At 36.6% G+C, this 6,935-nt stretch overlaps 1 pseudogene; it reads right to left on the bottom strand.

Moving 5' to 3' along the window:
• Window positions 1-343: 343 nt before the first annotated feature.
• Window positions 344-3,819, bottom strand: LOC142543082 (putative E3 ubiquitin-protein ligase XBAT31; annotated as a pseudogene).
• Between the last annotated feature and the right edge of the window lie 3,116 nt (window positions 3,820-6,935).

Genomic DNA, 6,935 nt, shown 5'->3' with positions numbered 1-6,935 from the left:
AGGAACACTTGAGGAAATTAAATGTAAATCACGGGAAGTGAACTTTATATAATTTTAATAATCTATATATAACATTTTCAAGAAAAATTTACTACGTGAGATGACTACCCCTATCCCGTGAGTTCGTTTGACATATAATCTTGATCCAACACTTTTCTATTTGTGATCTTATAGTTTTTTTATATATAAAAAATAACATTTAAATTCATAATAATAATAAATCAAATAAATTTTAAAAATAAAAAAATTATATACAAAGAATCTTGTCAAATAAACGGTATCAGACAAGAAATCAATGCAAACCAACTAAATAATAAATACTCCAGTAACAAAGCAAGCATACAATAATGAACAAAATCAATTATTGTTTTTTAGACCTTGTCTCACTGTCGGAATATTTATGACAAGAATATGCATTATATGTGTTATCGTGATGCACAAATAATTCAACCAGTCGAGGACAAATCCCCACATGACAAACACAAGTGTAGGAATCAGTCCTTTCTTCTAGCAGAATATATTTTTTTTTACAGTTTTCTTACAAGAAAAACAACAATTTGGACAAAACACAACAAACACTTCCAATAACAATTTGCTTTTTTGTTTCTGAATGATGCTATGCTTATTAAGTTGTAATGAATGGAATCCAAGATTGAAAAGAATCCTTCCTATTTCAAGATACTAACGACCCCTGCAAGCACCAAGTTCAATCGATAGCTGATATATTCACTCCCTGGCACGAATCATCGGATATGCATATATTATACACAAATGGCAGCATGGTTCTACATGGGATTTTCGAATAAGGTCTGTGTATCAAGGTTCAATGGTGGTTTTGTCAAACCATTCATTATCAGCAGCGATCCTGCCTGAGCCACGGCCCATTCTCCCGAATGAGCCTACTGCTGATAGACCCTTGAAGCTACTACTACCCTCGCTTAAATTCCGGGACCTCCAAGACTTTCTTGGCTTAGAGGAGTTAACATCACGGTCCACGTCATTATCGGGTTTAACCTTAGCAACGACCAATTTTACTATGTTACTCCGGCAGAATGGACAAACAGGTACAGAAGGTGATGAGGCTGTTGGATTGGGCTTGTTGTGGCAGCACAAGGCTAGAGTGCATTGAGCACACATGCGATGACCACATTCTCGAACCTCTATCGTGCATGCTTGATCAAAACATATGAAGCAAAGATCCGTATCATTTGCCTGCATGAAATAGTCGGATTGAATCCTACCATTAATGTGAACTATGTAATTCAAATACCTTAAAACAGTACAACAATGGCTAGACAGTTTGATCATAGTCCAACATAGGAAGTCAAAAGACGGAAGAGAAAAATACTGCTCCTCAAAACAGACATGGAACCAAGATAAAACATTGGCTTGGAAATTGAAGCGTACAATAATTTAAAACTACAGGAAAGTTATCGAACTGCATCCAATGTGGCAGACAAAGTCATCCATTTATCCTTTTATTTTCTAATGACTAATATATTAGTCCAAGTGCACAAGTAATCAACAAACTTTTTACACATAACGAGCTTCTGGACTAGTGTATCAGCAAATGCAATAAAAACCAAATTAGAAAGAAATGATCTTGGTTGAACGACACATAAACTAATCAAACAAAGAAACGAAAATAAGTTTCCAGTGAACATATCCATGTGATTTGAAAAGGCATAAAAAATCACTCTGAAGGATTATAATAAGTACCTCAGATAAATGGTCATCGATCACAGAGTCTGATCTTGATGGAGATGAAAGTGAATGTGAACTTCCCTTTTTTAAGATGGTTTTCTCCCTCTCCTTGTTTGCTTCCATTAAGGCGCATTCGAGCAGAGCTTTTGCATCTTGATTAAGCTCACTTATGAACTTCAACGGTGATGGCCAGACAATAGGCTCCGCAGATGAAGGATTCAGCAAAGCAGCACATGCACCTTGGTGATGCCTCAAAGCCACCATATATGGTATTCTCCTAAACCATGTAATAATCACTAAAGCCTTAATATTCTACTAAAAAATGTCTTTGAAAATTGAGGATTCACGATTATAGATCTGAACTTCACAATCGTAAACAGAGATGGAACAATGATTGCTGATTAGGAAAATATATCTATGGAATGAATGGATACTAAATCGGATAAGACTCTCATACAATGAAATTTCTAACATCCAGAATGCAAAAAGTGATGCCACGCAAACATAAAATATCTGAGGAAGATTCAACTATAAACATGAAAATAATTAAAAATTACAGCAGACTGGTTTCAAATCCAACAAAAAACTTAGAGAAAAAAATAAATACCCTGATTCATCTTGTTGACGTCGATCAGCACCCCAGGCCAGCAATTCTGTGATGCAATCAAGAGAACCACTTCTTGCAGCCAAATGAAGAGGAGCACTGCCTGGAAAGCTGTTGAATAGTAGCAGCCAATCAGAAAACAAGTTTCACAATAAACGGCAAGATTAAGTTTTCTCAAAAAATAAAAAACAAAAATAAGAATTTGTGACAACAATATACCCATATCCACCAGTTGAAGCACAAACAAGGGCCCCATTTTCCAACAATGAATGGACACAATCAGGTCTTCTTCTTCGGGCTGCCAAGTGCAATGGTGTTGCACCTTTACGGTCTCTAATGTTTACAAAACGAGTAAATCCCCTATAATTTGGGTTCAAAATATGGGAATTATATGACCAGATGATGCAAGATAAGAAATAAAAGGCCTCTTTTGGATATCACAAGTCGATATAGAAAAAAGCTCACCAAGAAGCAGCAACTTGCGCCTCGCGGGAGGCCGAAAGAATGGCTTTAAGGCAATCAGAGTGACCATAGTAAGCAGCATAGTGCAAGCAAGTTCTCCCATTGACTGAATCAAACATTAAAATCTGTCTCCGAAATCCCTAGTTAATGATGCCGAAAACTTGTAAATGCATAGAAGATGTTTATCAGACATACATACATTGGCACCAGCTTCAATTAGCTTTTTAACACTGGAGATTTTGCCATGCATTGCAGCCAACATTAACGGAGTCTACACAAATCAAAATCACCAAAGATCCAACAGTAAGTCGTCAATATAGAACTAATCCCATTATATAAAAAACCTATCGAAAAAGCAATCTAAGACAAAGTTAGCAAATAAAAGAACTAAAAATCCAAACTTTTCAAAACATTCATGTACTACGCATACACAAAAACTAATACCTGCTTATGCCGATTCAATAAATCCGGCTTTACAGCTCGATCCAGAATCCAAGAAAGCATCTGAAATCAACTCAATAACAAGAGCCCATAATCAAAAAAAAGATCCAGACAAGACCCAGAAAACATTCACAAATCTAAAGAAACCAAACATATATTTCCAAGAATTACACCTCGATCTGGTCATTGGCTGCAGCAATATGCAAGGTTGAGTTGCGATCATACACTGTGCATCGATGAATAAGACTCGAATCCCTTTTTGAAACTTCCTCAACAGTCTCCAAATCCCCCAACTGAACTGCACTAAACAGCTCTCGCTCTTCGTTAGTTCGGCAACTCAACCCCTGGCCCATTACTCTATGTTTCAAGAAATCCCGAAACCACAAAATAATAGAACACAGCCGCTCTGAGCCGTGCTCCACCGTCGAGAGGTGGTGGTTGCAGGAGGGATGGAGGGAAGGATGCAAGTGTTCAGCAGTTGTTTGTTTGTATATATTTGGTGGTTTGGAGTTCGGGCTGCCCGAGAAGTGGGGATGGAAAGAAATATGCAACGGGCAGCATACCACATCAGAAGGAGCTCATGGCAACGGGCAGCAGTTAGATTCCCGAAATAAGTACTAAACATTGATATTTAATAGAAGTCGATAACGCCAGAGCAAAATTCTTATTTCCAGGTAATAATATCTCACCGACTGCTGGTTTTCCCATCCCTCATATCTGAAAATATGGTGAAACAATAGATTGTTATAATAAATAAATAAATAAATAAATAAAGCATTCAAAAATATAAGTTTTGCTATAGAAATACATTACTACATCAATATCAATTATTGCACATATATGTATATATGTATATATATATATATATTTAAACTAATAATAAAATAGTTAGTTAATTTAAAAATAATCTATTTATTATTTTAAATTATTGATTTTAGTCAAACACCAAATTGCTCAAATGGGCAAGTCAACGATTTTATGGCAAGCGACTTTGTTAATCAATGTATGTATTCACACCAAGTTTGGGAAATTGCACAACCCTTTTCTCTTCGAGTGGCTAGTTAAATCGAATTTGAAATCCAAAGAAAATCATAACTTATGATAAATTATTGAGTAGGTTTATTGGAAGATGATATCACCGATTTTTATGTATGAGACTGGATGACCTGATCCATAATTATCAAGAAAAGTAATATTTTTGTCATAAGAAGTTATATTTTTTCACGAGTTTGTCGGATTAAATATTCGTATCACAAAATTGACTCCTGAGACGATTTTACAACAAATTGTGTAAATTATCAGTGTAGATATGGGATTTTTGTTTAGAATTTATATTAGTACATTTCACTTGTATCGAGAATAACATGAGATTTAAAAATTTCAAGTGGTTTTTTATATGTATTTTTTTATAATATGATACTAAACAAAAACAAAACAAAACGACGACGTAGGAATGTATATTTGGAAGTAGGATTTAACACATTATTTCATCACCCAATAATTTCAATGATACCTAAATTACAAACTTCTTTGGACTTGAAAATGCACCGGAGTTCTATACATGCAATAAATTTTTAGGTGTGAAAGTACAACTACTTTTTAGGTGTAAATAAAAAGACAGGATAAATGTGATAGCTTATTAAAGTGTATTGATTCAAAAGATCATACCTTAAGCATGATCCCATTTTATAATTAAAATTTTCCTACAATCATACTGCTGAGATCGTATGATGTCTTAAAACATGCGCAAGAGAGTTGACCTTATTGAATCTTTGATTTTCTTTTCCCATTAAATGTCATTGAATTACCCAATTTACAGTTCAAATATACATGGCAAATCCAATATATAATATTATATAATATTTCAATACTGAAAGGATATTCCAGGGCAGAACAAGAATATACACAAATAAGGGTGAACACAATCAAGAATGGTGAATTTTCTTTTGCCCAAATCACAATCGAGTGTGAGATGGATATTATCACTTCTGTAATTCTGAAAATATTCTAATATGTAAATATAGATGCAAGTAAACCAAATTTCAGCACATATATATGAGAAAATTACCTAGTATCTGAACTGTGGTTGAAGATGAGCTAATTTGATGTGATTAGGATGAATCCATATCTTTGTTGGTCCAATGAAGTTGAAACCCAAGTACATGTGGTTGCTTGGATTGCATTGGCTCGAGGCCAAGTGGATTGTAGCAAAGAGGAATAAACTTGGAGATTTGTCGGAAATGAAGTGGTGTCGTCGCAAAGGTGATGTTTCTTGTGGCAGCTGGTACAGCGGTGCTTGTTGGAGAAACATGAGGTACAGCAGCGCCTGAGTATGGTGCTATGATCACGGGTAACAATATAATTTTGCATGTGTTATTTCTCTAACTAATAATGTTGTCACCATTCTTATCAGAAAATGTTGGTGCATTTCCTTTGGGTAAATTGACAAACACTATTAAGGAGTAAGTTTGAGCAAGAAGGTATTGAGGAGGTGCGACAGAAGTAAATGTAACGCCCCAAAAATTTAAAGGTCCATACGAACCACATGCACAAGGTATTGAGGAGGTGCGAGAGAAATAAGACGGCGGCGGTAGTGAGGACTACGCGAAAATGAAAATGAGTGAAGTTGATGAAGTTCAAATATTTCTCTCAAATTTTGATTTCCATACCTTTATTGTAGCCGTGAGCCGTGGCCTAACGTTACAAGCCTACAAGCCCTATTAACCGTGTCACATTTATCCAATATACTAGTGGAGAAAAGTTGTTCAAGTCAAGCCTATGGATACCTGAAAAACATAGTCATCAAGTATAAACTTTAATCACTTGCTTGCAAGCATCTCGTTGTGTGATTTCATCTTTGGTATAATTCCGTTGAATATTCATCGAGCCAATTAATCATCAATAAAGTCCTATGTGATCTATGAATGTGAATTTGTATTTTGATGAAGTGTGAGTTGAACTAAACTGAGGATTTCTTGATTCTGTAAGGCGAATGGGCATTATGACTCTATTTGAGCACTCGATGGGGTAAACGAACATTGACATATCACACACACACACGTGACTCTTGGGAAATCATGAATTACATTAAAATAGATAAGTCTGAGGCCAATATCACTTTTTGCGAATCCATGATTGTTAAGAGTTTCATTACTTGTTAATTGACTTCCTGTTTTTATTCTATTTTGCTCGGGACTACCAAAAGTTCAAGTTTGGGGGGGTTTGATAAGTGCAAGATTTGCACTTAATTTATATTAGAATCCATTTTGAATTATGCTGGTTTCGAACAAATTATGCGTTTTTGGTTGTTTTTGTTGTCATTTCAGGAATGGAGAAAATAGTGGATGCGCAACCTAGTGAACCGAGAAAACAGAACCGAGCCGCGAGTTCAGCCATTACCATGACCAGAGAGGCGCGCGCCACCGCGCAGCATCTCGCGCTACCGCGCGCACATGAAATCAAGAGGATCGACAGAAGCTAGCGCGCTGCAGCGCCACTTTTCGCGCTACCGCGCGAACAGATGCAGCAGGAAGACCCGAGAGCAGCGCGCGTCAGCGCGAATTCACGCGCAACCGCGCGTGCGCAAGTACGACTCAACAAGCAGAAGCTCGCACGCCATAGCGCCAGTTCTCGCGCCACAGCGCGCGCGCCGCGTCCAGATTATTATAAATTGCGCGAATTAGGTCATACTCGGGGTGACACGCCGTTTTGGACGAAAATACAG

Source organism: Primulina tabacum, chromosome 4 (assembly GCF_025594145.1).
Source record: "Primulina tabacum isolate GXHZ01 chromosome 4, ASM2559414v2, whole genome shotgun sequence".
Taxonomy (NCBI): Eukaryota; Viridiplantae; Streptophyta; class Magnoliopsida; order Lamiales; family Gesneriaceae; genus Primulina; species Primulina tabacum.
The sequence above is the reverse complement of the archived record's forward strand: the minus strand, read 5'-3'. Positions and strand labels throughout refer to the sequence as shown.